We start from the raw sequence: 15,550 nt of genomic DNA, 5'->3' as shown, positions 1-15,550 counted from the left end.
AAAGTCTTTGCTTCATTACACCGTGCTGCAAGCTGTCTGCTGGGAAGGGTTTTGATGGAGAAGGGAGATGCCCCATGCTGCTGCTTGTTCAAGGCCAGTTCATTAGCATTTGTGTTTCTCTAATCTGAAGATCTGGGAAAATATTTGGGATTCACAAAACAGCTTTGAGTGGCACAAAGGACGGTATTATCTTGTGGGATAGTCCGTGTCTCCTCTTGGGCCGGAGCTGCTGGGTGCCTTGGTAATGAAGGGTTTTTTCTCTGCTTTGCTGGTTAGACCCCTGAGTTTAGTAAAGGATTTTGTATCTGCTCAAGGGAGAGTATCTTTTCACTTCTCATTGCTGCTTCTGCATTTAACAAAATAGCTCCCAGCCGTGCCACCGTCAGATTCGCATTGTCTGGAAATGTTATGCCGTAGCAATCATCTCATTGCTGGGACTGACGGAGAAGCTCCGAGAGGTGCCTCTCCTCTTCTGCCTAAGCGAATGGTAAATGGCATCAAAGCCACGTTTCAGCTCAGCCTTCTTCCTCAGTTAGCGTTTCCCCATCCCAGCGTTTTCACACAGGTGCAGCGGTAGGACCAATTCTTGTTAACGCTGACGCACCGTGTACCTGTTCGGCAGGGCGCCGGCCCGCCCTTGTCCGCAGAGCGGGTTTGCCCACGGGCCTGCCTTCCCGGGCCCCGCTGGGCGCAGCTGGCAGGGTGGAAGCACAGCCGGCGGGCGGCGGGAGGAGACGAAGCTCTGCCGGAGCTCACTGGAGAAGGTGGCTGGCAGGGAGCTTCGGGCTGTGCCTGGGGGGAGAGCAAGGGGCCCGCTGGCTCGCAGCCGGTGGCTGAGCAGAGCAGAAGGGGCTCCCCGGGCCCTGTCCCTGGTGGGCTGGCGCAGGGCTCTCGGGGGAGTGCTGGGGTCCTGCTGCCCGGCTCGGGGAAGACTTTGCTGTCAAAAGGCTTTTGGGAATTGTAGAAGATGGTGGAATAGTTGCTTGAGGGTAGCGTCTGTCTTTCTGAGGATTAAGCACAGGACTGGGTAAATTGCTCTGGTCAAAAAGCAGGGTTAGGCTCTATGTTTATATCTCTGAGTTCTGTTTCTCAGAACTTTATTTAATTTCTTTACCCTGGTATCTCCTACACAGCTCCCTTGGTAAAACTAATGTTACTATGTAGATAACGCTTTGGCTTCCAGAAGATGTGAACGCATGCCTGGAGTTAATTACTGACTTGCTGCTTCGTGTCCTGCAGGCAAGCCATCTTCATTTATATATTAAGAAACATAAGTCCTGATGTATGTGCTAGAGGGCTGATGTGAAGACAAGAATTAACAAATACAAGGTGCTGAGAGGCCTCCAGATGTGTTGGCAGTAGTGGTTACTGTTATGTCAGTCAGAGAAGCCTTGTAGCTAATGAGACTCCTGTGGAACATTTTGCATGCTCTTGACCTCTGGAAGGTGGTCTCTAATATCTGCTGTTTTTCTCATGGATGTAAGTAAGGATTAATAGGATTAATTTGTATTCAGAGACATCTAGGAGTTGGCTCTCGCTGACTCATTTGGGTCTACTTTAGCAGTGTACTTGGTATTTATTTGCATGATCAGGTTGCAAGCCATACACAGCATATAGTGGTCAATTAAGGTCTAAAGTTGGTCAAAACCTTAGAGGATATTTTAGTTAACTCCTGCTCAAACTATAGAAAAGCACTATGAGATGAGTATTTTCTATTGGTGAGCAGTATATAAAGAGGATTTATTCTATGTGACAGCTTTACATGTTCTTCACTGGAGCTTTTGCATTGGTGACTTCTGCATTGTATTGTTCTTGGCTCTCCCTTCCATTGCATTTGCTTGTTCCTTCCTTCTCTTCTGTTCTATTACATGTATTTATATTTCCATGCATTTTGGTAAGAGTATGAGAGGAATACGGAAAAGAAATAGGAACAGCTTATCTAGTAAATAAGCTGCTAGATAGTTGTTTTTTCTTCGCCACATCTCTCTTAAATAGCAACTTCTTTTAGGTACTTGGCCAATCCCTTTGTGACTTGATCAGTTGCTCAAAGCTCTGGGGATGAACAGCCAGGAGTTGTTGTTCAAAAGAAACCCCTGACACCCCTCACTCCTACTTTTGAGATAGTCCTCAAAGGCTAAGCAGCTTATGATTAGCATGGGACTAAGTAATAGCCTTAATATTGTACAGATAGTATAGAGTTCATGTTATCAGTGTTCATATTCAAATGTGTAAATAGCAATGTATGGCTTCTGTAGGGGGGGGATTGGTTTTGGTCATCAAACTATGCATAAAATAGCTAGAAAGCCAGGTGAAACTCAGGCAGTCCTGTGGTGTATAATTGCAAGCAGTATATACGTGGCTTAGTCCCTGGGCAGCTTTACCCCATGGAAATACTAGTTAAGGCATAGGTTTCAGTGTATTAGTAAGTTTATGACCTGTATAAAAATGTCAAGTCAAACAGCTGCCTACTAAATTATTCAGCGTATTGATAGAATAATGACTTTGAAGATGGAGATATTGGACTTAACTCTTTCAAGAGGAGTGGGGAGGGGAAATGAATCAGCTGTGCTTGATGCTAGCAGGATCATAGCAAGACCCCTAATGTTACATGCCATCTTTGAGCTGTAGATTCAAGTAGAATTAAAAGTAAGAGATAGGATTGATTTTGACACTGGTCTGAATTTTAAATTAAGTGCATTTTTAGTAGAACTGGCTAGAAAACCAGAAACCCAGAAAAATGGGCTTACTTGCTGAATACTTAAGCTTTGCATTTTTTTAAAAAAGGAAAAAGCATAACAAACTTATTTTTTCAGGAAAAACAAATATACTTGATGAAATCAGAACTTCTGTAAAAAGTCCATACTCCTTAAAACATTTGTAGAAAAATTTTGAGCTGCCTTGCTTTAATTTCTCTCAAACACTTGCTAGCCAACTTTGTCGCAGTAATAATAGAGGCTTCAGGGAGAGAGTCTGATTTATGTAGATGTAGCAAAACTGGTTTGTTACTTGTTTCTTTACCCCTAAGCTGTACCTGAGGCTGCACCAAGGCTTTAGTTAAATACATTGTAGAAGAGATACCTGTAATGCATGCACAAAGGAACAAAACTTCAGTTTTGTTAAAACTTTAATTTCTGAAAGTTTGAAGTGTGGAGTGCTTGTCTTGATAGAGCTAAATTTCTCAGCATGTTTCAGCAGGATATATATATATATATATATATATATATAAAGATACACACAATATATTTATACCTTCTTGTGAGGTGCACAAAATATACCATCTTACAGAGCCCTCATTATTTTTATGAAGAAGCATATTTACTGCATATGTAGATAACTTCATCTTTTCTGTGTATATGCTGAACATTAACATTTTATATTAGATGCTATGAACATCTTTTCTTATTTTTTGATTTTTCCATATTATGGGAAAGTTGGTACTCTCCTTTTGGCTTTCAGAACATATTGTCACATCACCAATCATCGCCCAGCAGCCACAACAAATCTGCTTTACTAATAATAAATGTTTGGTGGAACAATGTAATTAACCAACTGGCTATTTTGCCGTGGAGGCTACAGTGAAGGCAGTGGAGCTGCTGGGAGGGGATCGAATCCTGCTCCAAACTGTTCAGGCTTCCCAAGCATATGCTGCCAGGGACTGGGCTAGCTGGGTGGCATCCAGGAGCCCGGGATGCTGTTGCTGCTGGCGTGGCTGCAGACCTCCCGTGCTGCCTTCTGCACCGCTGCTGTGCTGGGGTGCAGTATGCGAGCTGCAAAAAGGTGCTGTCATTTAAAAGGCTTCAAGCTACGTATTTATGAAATGGAAAATAAGTGTGCAGGCTTAGAAAATAGCCACCAAAAGCTTCTGGTTTTTGTTTCTCCAGAGCTCTGCTTGTCCATCTCGGTGTCTTGGCCAAGTGTGAACGTTGGCACTTGCTGTTGACACCAGCCATGCTGCAGTGTTTTTTCCAGTCATCTACAGGGGGTTGAAGCTTCTTCCATGTCTTAGTGAGAAAAAAGTTGCAAGTTTGTACTTCCCCCCAAACCATAAGTACTTTTAAAGTTTGGTTATTTGTATTTAGAACCAAACATCCTTTTCTTTTTAAATTTTCCTTTTTTTTTGAGATCCTGGATGCTTTGCCCTGTAATGTAACTCTGTAATTGACAGCACTGTAATGTAATTCTCCTGCAGCCAGCTCAGGTCCCATGGATATCAATGCGATCTAGAGATGTTTTACTGTGCTCCAGATCAGGTTTGCTCTTGAGGTGTTCTGCCTATGCCGTTGAAAATATGGTGTGGTTGGCTGAGTCTTTCATCCTGGTTTGTGGGATTCACAGTTGCCAAGTTCCAGTTTTGACCTTCACGAACAGGATTTTGTCTGCTCTTGTGGGGTTTTTTGTGATCCTTGAGCAGGTCCGCCTGTGGCTTCCAGCCCTACTCCTTTTCTTTGATCTCCTTTCTCTACCCTGTGGGCTGCATCAGCTTAAGAGACCGTCACCCCATCAAAATGCAGCTGCTGGGAGTATTAGCCTTTGAAAAGCATGTCACTGCTAATGTGCTCTTTTTACTGAAGTATGGCCTTAGCTCTTGCTTGAGTTTTAGTGTCAGGTGCCGAAGGATCAATGCAGGAGTACCTGTTACTAAGAACAGAAAAGAACTGAGCAGCTAAGAATTGAAAAATACTGTGCTTTATATTCACTGTCATTTAAGATAGTGCTGTTACCAAAACTATCAAAGAACTTTTCAGCCTTCTTTCCATCTGTGCCAGCTTTAGTACCCGTGGAAGGAGATGTTGTGCTTAGCTGGTGCTATGTGGACCACGGACTGTGTAAACAAACCTGGCCAGCTTCTTATCATAACACAAATTATAAGCATGGAAAAACGTAGCCTGAAGGCATGACTGTGCTCCACTAGGTCAACAATGACACAACTTAGTGCTGACATACTAGTTTTTATAGCTAAATTCATGAATACTTTTAGATTACCCAGGGTGTAGATGTAAGGACCAAGAGCTGCATGGTTTTTTCCTGCATCCTGTACATCTGTTAATGTAGTCAAACTAATTGCGTGATTAAGATGAATAGGGCTTAATAATGGAGAGGACATAATGGCAAAATTGATGAATCTGAAATAGGGGGAAATTGTTGAACTGATATGCTCACAGCAGTAGAATACAATGAAGGGAAGGAGAGTAATTCATACATATATTAAAAAAAAGGAAGGGATTTTGGCAAATCCTATGCTTATTATATTTCCTTTTCTTTTTCTCTAATTTTCCCTGAAAATAATACTACTTATTCATGATGCTGCTGCAATAGTTGAACCACTGGAAGGAGAGGAGGAAAAAAGCTACCCATATAAATTACTACTTGAGACCTGTTCTGTTTTGACAGATGTCAAGGCTGGGTAGCTTAGCTTGTTCTATTGTTTGTATGAAAAGGGCTTGGTATCACTAGGACGCAGACTAATAGCTTTCTGTGCTTCTGAATGTGGATAGATTACATTGCAACAGGTTTTTTCTTTCTTTTTTTTTTTTTCCTTAGTCATAACCTAGTGACTCTGAGAGAATAAATTGATAAAATATTCCCTAGTTCTTTTTGCAGGGTGTTGCTGCAGGAGTGGGAAGTTAAAGGGGAAGAGAAAGAGACAGCCTGCCTGCTGGAAGGAAAAATACTCATGGTCTGTTAGTGTTTCTGTTTAGATTTAGGAAAACCAGTTACAAAATTAGTTGAAATCTAAAGGAAGCAATTTTCTACTGTACATTAAGCTCCTCTGATTTTACAGTTAGTATTTAGAGTGTGCTGGTTGTAGGTGATACATGTATGTGGCCTTCTCTTAAATCTCTTGCTTCAAAGTACTTTAGTCTTATTATTCAGGACTTGCCTATTTTTATACCTTTTTTTTTTAAAAAAAAAGGTATGTAACTTGTGCATTAAATAGATGGCACTAAACTAAATAAATGGATTTTCTGGACTTTTGTCTTTGTGTACTGCTTTCAGTTGTCACGGATGGGGGACTGTTTCATCTCTGCCACTTGCATGGCACATACTCCTTCGGTTTATTTCAGATATGAAGTTTTTGCTCCATTACTTCCACCAGCCCTTCTGGTTTTGTTTCTGCTCTTAGGTTTTTGGCTTGTACTCGCCCTGCTACTAAATACTGAGATTTTTGGATCTATCAATTGGCTTCATCTATAAACTGATAATTTAGAAGGAACTTACCTTAGAAAACTAAAGATTGCATTTTGTTATCAGTTCTCCATTATTCTCAGGTATTTTATGAATCCTTTGGAAGAAACCACTGACCGAGATATGATTTCATAACATGGGTTTCTGATTAGTGATGGAATTGCCCTGAACGAGAAATCCTGAATGCTGTTTCCAGGGAAGTGATTTATTGTACCCCCGTCACTAATGACGTTCTTCTGCGCTTGAAGTTTTCGTGAGGTTTTTGCAGTTGCCATGTAAACTATCAATTCATTACATTTACTTGCTTTCCTTGCTATGCACTACTTAGAGCAGACTGAATAAGGTAAAAAAATTTTTTTTACCTTATGAATTCTCTGCTGAATATGAAGACTGCAAACTATTGGCAGTTCATGTATCAGTTTCCTGTTCTCAAAATACTGTGTATAAACATCTTTATTAGCTGGCTGTTAAGGTCAAGGTGGCTTTTGGGTATTGCTTTTTGGGTATTGCTTCTAGCTTTCCCTAGTGGCATTCAGGACTTTCTAAATTGATTGTCTTAAAGATTGATTATGCAACAGTTCTGTTTAGTTACAATTCAGCATTTTTAAAATCGAGGTTTTTCTCAAGGCAGTAGAAGTAGAGGTATTTCCTTGGATATCCACTGCCTTTCCACTGAATGCTGCTCTTCAAGTAAGACGCTTGCTCTCCTAACTCCCTCCTGGGCTGTCAGTGAGCCTCCAAGAGCAGGATATTAATATGCCTCCGCTGATTTTTCAGAGCATTAATAAATGGAAATACAGCAGTGCATGGGCTATTGAAACTTCGAGTCCACCCCTTTGTTCCCCAAGACTTCAGAGAGCAATGGGTTAAAAAAAATTTTAAAAATGCTACTTGTTATGTTGAGGCACCCTTGAGATGAGCCGGCTCACCCTGGCTGTGTGCTTCCCACACCAAACACCCCACGGTCTGAGTTTGTGGTGGCAACCTGCAGAGCTGATGGGGACTTTCTAGTCCAATGTTGCAGGCTTGATTTTTTTTTTTTTTTTTTTTTTTTTGTCATGTCACTGTCACGTCTTCTGTTCACCTAATCTTGATCTGTGTTGGTTGAATAGAGCAATATAAAGTTAAGTATCTTATTCACACTGTTGCTTCTTTATATATAAAAGAAGGGGGGTAAGCACTGGGAGGTGTCTATTTTGTGGTTGGTGTGGACATGTTTAACTTCAAAACCCTCTGCATACTTCATGTATCTCTGCACTGTGTGACCTAGTTATGTAACTTGGCAATTTTTAAAAGAAACCAACTTAGAAAGCAAAAGACCTTGTTTTTTGGAGAACATGGTGTTGAGGGAGTATGTGGGCGATCTGAAATGTCTTCTGGTTTGCAAGGACAAGGAACAAATTAAAAAGAAGAAAAACAAACAATTTAATGGTGATGGAGCTGTAGCTCTAGCAAGGATAGACTGTGGGCGTACATCCATTTTATCTTGTTGCAGAAGATTATTCTTCAACACAGAAGGTCATAAAAATCTCACTGCTGAGTATTAGAAAATAATCTTGCTAAAAGTTTAAAATGTTTTACTAGCAGTAAATATTTAAGGCCTTCATTTACAGCAATCGGGGACCACGTGAATACATACCTTAGCTTGCAAATAAGCACTAAATTGTCACCTCAAACAAAAACTGAGTGGTAAAACATGCGAAATTAACTGTCATGGTTGCTAATTACTACAAGTTGTGTAGATGTGAATTACTCAGTACCTGAATTATTTTTTTATCACTGACCTTTCTTGTTTGGTATTTTGTAGTTGGTTACAAGTGATTAGAGATATTTCTGATCACTTATAATTTTCACTTCTGGCACTTCAATCCCAGTAAGAAAAGATTTAATATAACAGAGTGATAGGAACAAGAAATGAAGGGGAACTAATGGTCCCCTCCCTTCCCTGGTAGGTATAGCCTGTTAACTTCTGCTTGCTCTTTCATGCAAAGAATCACTCAGATGTGACATTGAACAATATCCTTTGCGCCGTGTCCTTCAGCTGAGGCAGGCTTTTGGCCAAGTAGAAACTTGAAAAGTGCAGAAATACAGAAGTAGTAGAAGATGCCATCTGGTTTTGTAAAGCTGTGGTGGCCTCTTTTCAGAGTCGCCACCAAGCAGAGTCGTTCATGGGCTAGTGATGGTTTGGAGAGCTCATGCAACCTCTGTTCCCTGGGGAGAAGGAGTTAAACTTGGGTCTTTTACAGCATTAGAGCTACTACATGGGCTCTTGACATCTCATTAAAAGTTAAGGTTTTAAACCTGCAGCTTACAGTGATGGTGAATAAAATGTGGTTGTTTTCTTAGTGAGGAGCTGGTACAACCCATCCCCTTCTGTTGTTTGGAAAACAAGCTGTAGTGGACTGCAAAGGTGTTGTTATAGCTTGGTAATGAAAAAACACATGCAAAAAACCTGACTGTACCTGAGGTGAATTTTCCCTTTATGTCATCAAAGCCTTACAGGTTCAGTTAAAATCACCTTTGGTAAGTGGCTGGGTTGATGCACTCTATGCAAATGAGCAAAGGATCTCTTAATCAGCAGTTCAGAGAGCCTAGAGCATCACTCTCAGACAATACAAAACAATTGAATGCGTTTCATTACTTTGCATTTAAGGTAGAAAGGTGATGAACACATCCTCCTCTGAATGCAGTCTCCTGTAGTTATTCTGCACTTTTTACTGATATATGGACTCTTCACCTGTATCTCTACATGGGAAAATAGCTTTGAAAGAACATCTTTCCAGCAGGTGCTGCTTCTGTCAGTAAGAGAGGTGCCTACAGTCAGTAAGCAGTGTCTTCTGTGCCTATTCTGATGGAGCAGTGAAGCCCATTTTAAGTAATAGAGGACAATTTTAAGGGTTATGTAGCTTACAGGTTCAATTTATGAACCAGCTGGTGAATAATTTTGAGATTTCTTTGACAATCTCTCCAGAGAATTCTGGTGTCTAAAGATTATTTTATTATCAATATGCAGTCATGCAGGTCAATGTTCTTTTCATTTGTGAAGCAAATGACACCAAACAAATGGCATTGTAAAGCCTAAAAATCCAATATAAATGTGTAATGCTCATCCCCACTTGATGAGACCAAGGTATTTTGCTACCTCAAGATAACACTTTGAAATATTTAATTTTCACTTTTGTGTTATAATAAACCACATGGGATCTCTATTTTGACAGCATTTTACTTTGAAGTTAAACCTGTCAAACCCTGGGAGAGCTATGCTGGTGATAGGCTTTTTGAGTTTTTCCTCCATGAGATAGATTACACTTGCAAAACGCTTTTGGCTGACTCACTAAACAATGTTTAAATGCACAGGAAATGCTTCTGTGACAAATGCATACTGGATTTATATTTCAGCTTCAGAAAACTGTGTCTTTTCAGTTTAGCTCCCGTAATCAATCTATTGTGTTAATAACAATGTCTGAATTCATGAACAGGAGGCGAGCCAAGGATTCAAATGTTACTGAGGAAGGGCTGCAGCTGGTAGGTGATGCTGAATGAAGTGTGGGTTCCTGCGTGCAAGGCGTGTGCCTCAGCAAGGAAGTGATGTGGCTGATGCTTGATACCCTCTTTGCTGGACCACTTGCTGTTCATCTGTTGATATAGGTAGTAGAACTGGGCGATACTTCAGAGTTAATGTCCTCTTGCTTTGTTTTCAAGAGGGCAGCAGAGCCAGGTCGGAGACGTGCCCTTCAAGTGCAGGATTAGGGACAGCCATAGGAGCAGTTGCAGGGAACATATGTCTTCACGAAGGCTGGTAGGAACGCTGGAAATGAAAATAAGCAAGAGCAGCTTCCGAAGCACTTGATTATTTAATAACTTGTGTTAATAAGCTGATAGGCTACCAGGCTTTTGGTTGTCCCGTTCCTTTAACTTCTTGTTCAGTGAAGAATATTGCACTTATAGAAGGTGAAAGGTTTGAAGGATACCAAGTTCGTATTACAAAACAGAAGCGGGGAAAGCTTTTAAACAGTATATCGGGGATTTCAGATAAAGACAAATCTGCGGTCTGAGGGCTTCTGGAGTGCCTAATTTGAGATTGGAGTGAAGCAGAGAGATGCAAAGTCTCATGGTTTCCTGATTTAAGCTTTCTTAAAAACATTGAATTTGGAAGATAGGACGAGACTAATGTATTGGTTTGGCAGGCAATACAAAACAGTGCCAGAGTAGGCTAGTTCGATAAACCTAAGTCTAGAATAGAGCTAGGGACAGTAAAAAGATGACAAAACATCAGTGAATGAGTTGTTGCATGTTTGAAGTGACCAAGGGAAGATTTTGTTTTGGGGATCCAGAGCCTGACACATCAGTAACATTCCTGCCATTGACCAAGCATGATTTCCTCCCGTAGAGAAATACCATCACCCTTACTCTGCAGTCTTATCTCACATAAGTACTCTGAGGAAAGATGCATTAGGAATGTCAGTATTTGCATATTATGTTAATAAACTTCCAGGTGGGAAATGCACCTCCGCTTTCTGTGGGGTAGCTTCTTTCAGCTCAGTCTACATTAGTGTGTCAATATAAATTTGGAGTGTAATGTACGGATTTCTGCTGGCAGCAGACGAGCGATCAGCACTTCTTCAGGCTCTCATCAGTACTCCCAGTTGCCAGCTCCCAAAGAACTGCCTCTACCTGAAAAGTAGATTTTTTGTGTGTGTAATTATACAGTATTTCTGTGAAATGAAGTGGTGCATATTTTTATTTTCTATCCTTAAGTGAGTTTTGTTTCCTTGAAGTATGTGCTGTTCCTTTACATAAAATGAGGGTTGCGCAAAACTGCATTTCTTTTTGGGTTTCTTCGAAGTTGTAGCTTCGAGAACAACTGAAGTGGTGACTGGGGAGCCACATTAAAAAGAGTGTTGTTGCCTTTTCCTTTGGAGACGTCTTCATATCTGTGTTCTGAAGGTTTTTTTCAAAGCCTTCTGTTGACAAGAGATGCAGAAAATACTGAAGCTGCTAAATTCAGTTTTTAGCGTGCTGTCTTCCATCATGTCACCTAGGGGAGAGAGCACTGTCTGTTTCCCTTAGAACGTGTTGCAGTCTGTTCTTCACTTGGGATGAATGTGCGCATTTGAATTGATTGGAAGCCATGGCCAAACCCTCCAGGCTATGGGAGGTTTTTTATTATTTAGCAAAACTGCTTGGGCACTGCTGAATGTTTGGGGGTAATATAATTTAAATGCTTTAGGTTTTCAAGCCTGCAAGTCCAGGTTCAGTGCTCCTTGTGAGGATAACATACAATTACTTTAATCACCGTCTCAAACACATGACTATGAAGAGCGATGTTCAGCCTTTTGCAATTACTATGGGATGAAATACTGTACTGAAAGTAAAACATTCTGAATTTATCTGTTCCCTGGTTTTCAAGTGAATACCTCTCTGCCAATGCAAAGTGTTTTAAGAAATTGTCCACAAAAGTGTTTCTGTTGTTGGAAGCTGAAATTTCTGAAGAATTTCAGTAGGTACATGCTGCTGAATTGATCTGTGAAGTAGACAGAAGTCATAAAGTAGAGGTTTTTTAACCAGTCACCTGTTCCTTCTACCCCAAAATTACTCAGTATCCAAAGCACTCAATGGGCATATGGGAGATCAGATGTCCTGCCTCAGTGTATATCTAACCAATGTGAGCAGCTCCAACAGAAGAAAGTAATAGGCTTAGTAGTAAATGCATTTGCTGGGATTGTGGGGGAAGAGAAAAATGAAGATTTGATCCAGTCTCCCACATGAGTGCCAAAAAAACCCCCCACCCTAGCTCAATTATGCACACAAGAATGACAGGGATTTAAAAAAAACCCAAAAACCAAACCCAACCAAATGCATTTCTGAAGGTTGTGTGACAGGTGTTTTGTAAGAAACCTCTTTTCTGCTTTGGCTCTCTGCCCTATATGCCCACATAAGTTCAGGGATACTTTAGATGGATAAGCAAGTAGAGAGAAGATCAGAATTTTCAAAGTAAAAAAAAACCTGGAGGTTTTTTCTTCTTTGTTTTCAGCAGCAAAGGATGGATTCGTAGGTGTCTAAAAATATGTAGCAATGTTGGTGTTAGAGCATTTCTTAACTTGTGCAAGTTGTTCTCCTAAACTTTCTGTGACTGAAGTGATAAGTTGAACAGTTAAAGTAAACAGAGTAATATTTTGATTGGTATGAAACCCTTCACTTCTTCTTGATGTCTAATTAGCGTAGCTCTGAATGTCAAATATTTATCTGCTCTACCCAGCGTTGTGCTCACTTCAGTGGGGCTCCATCTGGCTTTGCCTTCCTGGAAGCCTGTTCCTCTGTGAAGGAGCTTGCCCGTACTCAGCACTGGTGCTGGATCCCACCTGTTGCCCATCAGGTCGCTTGGACTGGAAGGGAGCTCTTCCCTCCAGCAAATCTGGGCGGCAAAGTAGTGTGTGCAAAACCACAGATGAGCCAGTCTGTAACTCCTTTCACTTTGTGAGTGTAACTCTGAAGCGCAGGCTGAAAAAGTCACACCAAGTCCTTACTAAAAGCTGCTGATTGCTTGCGAGTGGTAAACATTTGTTAAATGAAGCCATAATATGCCTGTAGAATACCAGTAACGTAATTCCTTAGCACAAAATCTCCCACAGCAAAACTGGTAAGAGCACGTGGTGTAGAAGCCTTTTGTATTCTCGAGGACTTCAGTAGCAACTGTATTGCAGACTTGAACAGAAGTAGGGGGGGTTCTCTGGGTGTGACTTCTTCATCTTGAGTTATATACAACCTACAACCCTTCAGTTAGAAAATGGATGACCAATGCTTATCTTTAGGCCAAAATGTCAGACTTCTTTTTGTGCCTCTCCTGTCTGGGATGTTGATAGTGCAAAAGAGCTTATATTTCTTAGTATGTTTGCTACATTATGGTGATCACCCAATTCGAGTTTCATAAATGTATCTTCTGCATCTACCACATGTATTTTGTGTGTCCCATAGCCAGCTACCGAACATGTGAAACTATATGATTTAAAACATGTTTTGAACCAGTTTCCCATTGTCTTTCTAATTTCCAGAATTTGATTAGCGAGTAGTTTGGATGACCTGTTGGTTGTACTAGAACTTCTTGGGAAATTAATGGCTGTGCTTTCAGCCCTTTCTTGGGGATTTAGGTTGGTTTGTTGTCAACTGAGAGTTGCACTGAGCAGTGATGGGGGGGAAAAGCTGGGGATTTATGCCAGCTTTGGGAGACCAAGAGCAGCTGAGCAGTGGGGGAGGATGGGGATTCACTGTGAGAGGCTTTAGCAGCTGAAGGAGTTTCAGCCCTTAGTGAAGTCAGAGTTGAAAAAATAAGGTTCAAGTGGTTCCAGGTGGAATGGTTGAACTGCAGTGTAATGAGCAGAGTCTGCAGTGAGCGATGGGCTGGTGAACGGTGCGCCATGGCTGGGGGCTCTCTGAGAGGGGGACCTCGGTGGAGTGGGGGGAAACTGTGGATCAAGCGGTGGAAAAATTCTGTAGAGTATCTGACCGCTTTACTGCTTTTATCTTGTGGTACTTCGAAAATAGCAAACTAAAAATAATCAGGCAGCCTCTTTCTCTGCAAAATAAGTTAACGTGGATAAGAATGAATTTAGTGACTTAAGGTATCAGTATAATTGACTTCCCATATGAATTTCTACTTTCAGGTACTGGAAATTTGACTGAAGTCTGCATATCATGCACTGGAGAAGGTAAGAATTCTTTAATACAAATTTTGATTTATTGGTGATATTAATTTCTCTTCTTTCCTAACATCATTGCATTGAATGTCAAAATCTTCTTTGCATTGTTTGTGCCTTAGACTAAAGAATCTGCCCCTTAATTTCTCAGTACCTTGACAGGGGGTTTTGTTTACCTTTTTTAAAAGACTATATCAGCAATCTGCGTTTAGGTTCTTAGGGTGTATATATTGCATTTAGGCAATTCTACATGGAAGGTGTATAGAAACCACAACAACATTATTGCCCTGTCTGTTCAGAGAGGTTACAGATGCCTTCTGATCAAAATATTTAATTTCTTAATTCTTCTTTTCCTTGGAGTAATTCAGAAGTTTCTCTTTGGTCCTGGGTGGTGTTTACAATGCAAACTGAATTACTGATGTAGATCAAGTAAACTATTCTTATTCAGCTTGGGCCTTCTGAAATTTGCAAAGCTATCTTTGTGTGAGGTTTTTAAAGACAGTATGATAAATTTTCTGATATATCACTTTCTAGTGGTCTGAAAGGAAAAGCTTATTTCTTAATATAAAAGATAACTTTGAATAATGGACTCCTCATCCCTTTGGACAGTACTCCTAAATTAGCCCCAAAGCCCTTTCTCAGGTGAAATCTCATTTTCAGGTTCCCCATAGTAAAAAGGAGATACTGATACCCATTTCATTTGGAAAGTGTTTTCAATCTGCTGATTGAAAGTACTTCTGAAGAGTTAGGCAACCTTGATTAATTGAGCCTGAATAAGAAGTGTAGGATCAAATCTCAGGATATTATTTTTAGGCTGCAGACTTGTGTTCTGCATTCCGAATCCTTAAATGCTAGCTTGACAGCAAGTGTGAACGACTGGAGTAGACGGCTATATGCATACTAGTAATGGCTTGCAAATGCTGACACCGCCATAGACAGAAGAATGGAAACTGTTTTCTGTTTACAGAACAACGTAACTATTTGGTAAACACTTCTCGTTAGCAAGAATGTGATCAGAATTTGTGTTATGGCTCAATTCTGTGGTATAACCGGTATGGCATTTGTAGTGAAGTGGTATTAAAAAAGCTAAGTGTGGATAAGTACTTAGCGAATACAAGTACTTAAAAGTTCAGTGATGTGATTAAGTTTAGGTCTGATAACGGGACCACAAGCCAGAATTGTGTTCTTGTGGTATATGGGAAGAGGGGGCAGAATAGCAGTCTGGAAAAAAAAAAAAAGCCTCTCATGTCCTGAGCGGAGAACTCGTGCAAACTTTGTGCGTCTAAAATCTGCCTCTTGCTGATGGGTCTCTTGGCTAGCAGCATACCTTGAGATCCAGCATTGTGCCTTCAAAGAACTAAGCACAGCACACTTTTTAGGAAAGTGAGGAGTCACACACATTGTTATGCTTGACAAAAGTACACTTACGGTGACTGCAAATTCAGGGTTTATACACATTTCAGTTCTGAGGGAAGGATTTTCAAACACACGCTCTGAAGCTGCATGTGGTCCTTGCTAAGCCATAAGCAAGGCATGGAGGAAGCCAAGTTTGGGGTTTTGCTTCTGGTCTGTTTGGCGAACCAAAACTGGCTGCTGTTACCCAAGTGACTCAGTAAGTACAGATTTGAAAGGAAACATTTGTGCATTTTAATAGTATAATTATAAAATGC

The sequence above is a fragment of the Mycteria americana genome, chromosome 11 (assembly GCF_035582795.1).
Source record: "Mycteria americana isolate JAX WOST 10 ecotype Jacksonville Zoo and Gardens chromosome 11, USCA_MyAme_1.0, whole genome shotgun sequence".
Classification (NCBI taxonomy): Eukaryota; Metazoa; Chordata; class Aves; order Ciconiiformes; family Ciconiidae; genus Mycteria; species Mycteria americana.
The sequence above is the reverse complement of the archived record's forward strand: the minus strand, read 5'-3'. Positions refer to the sequence as shown.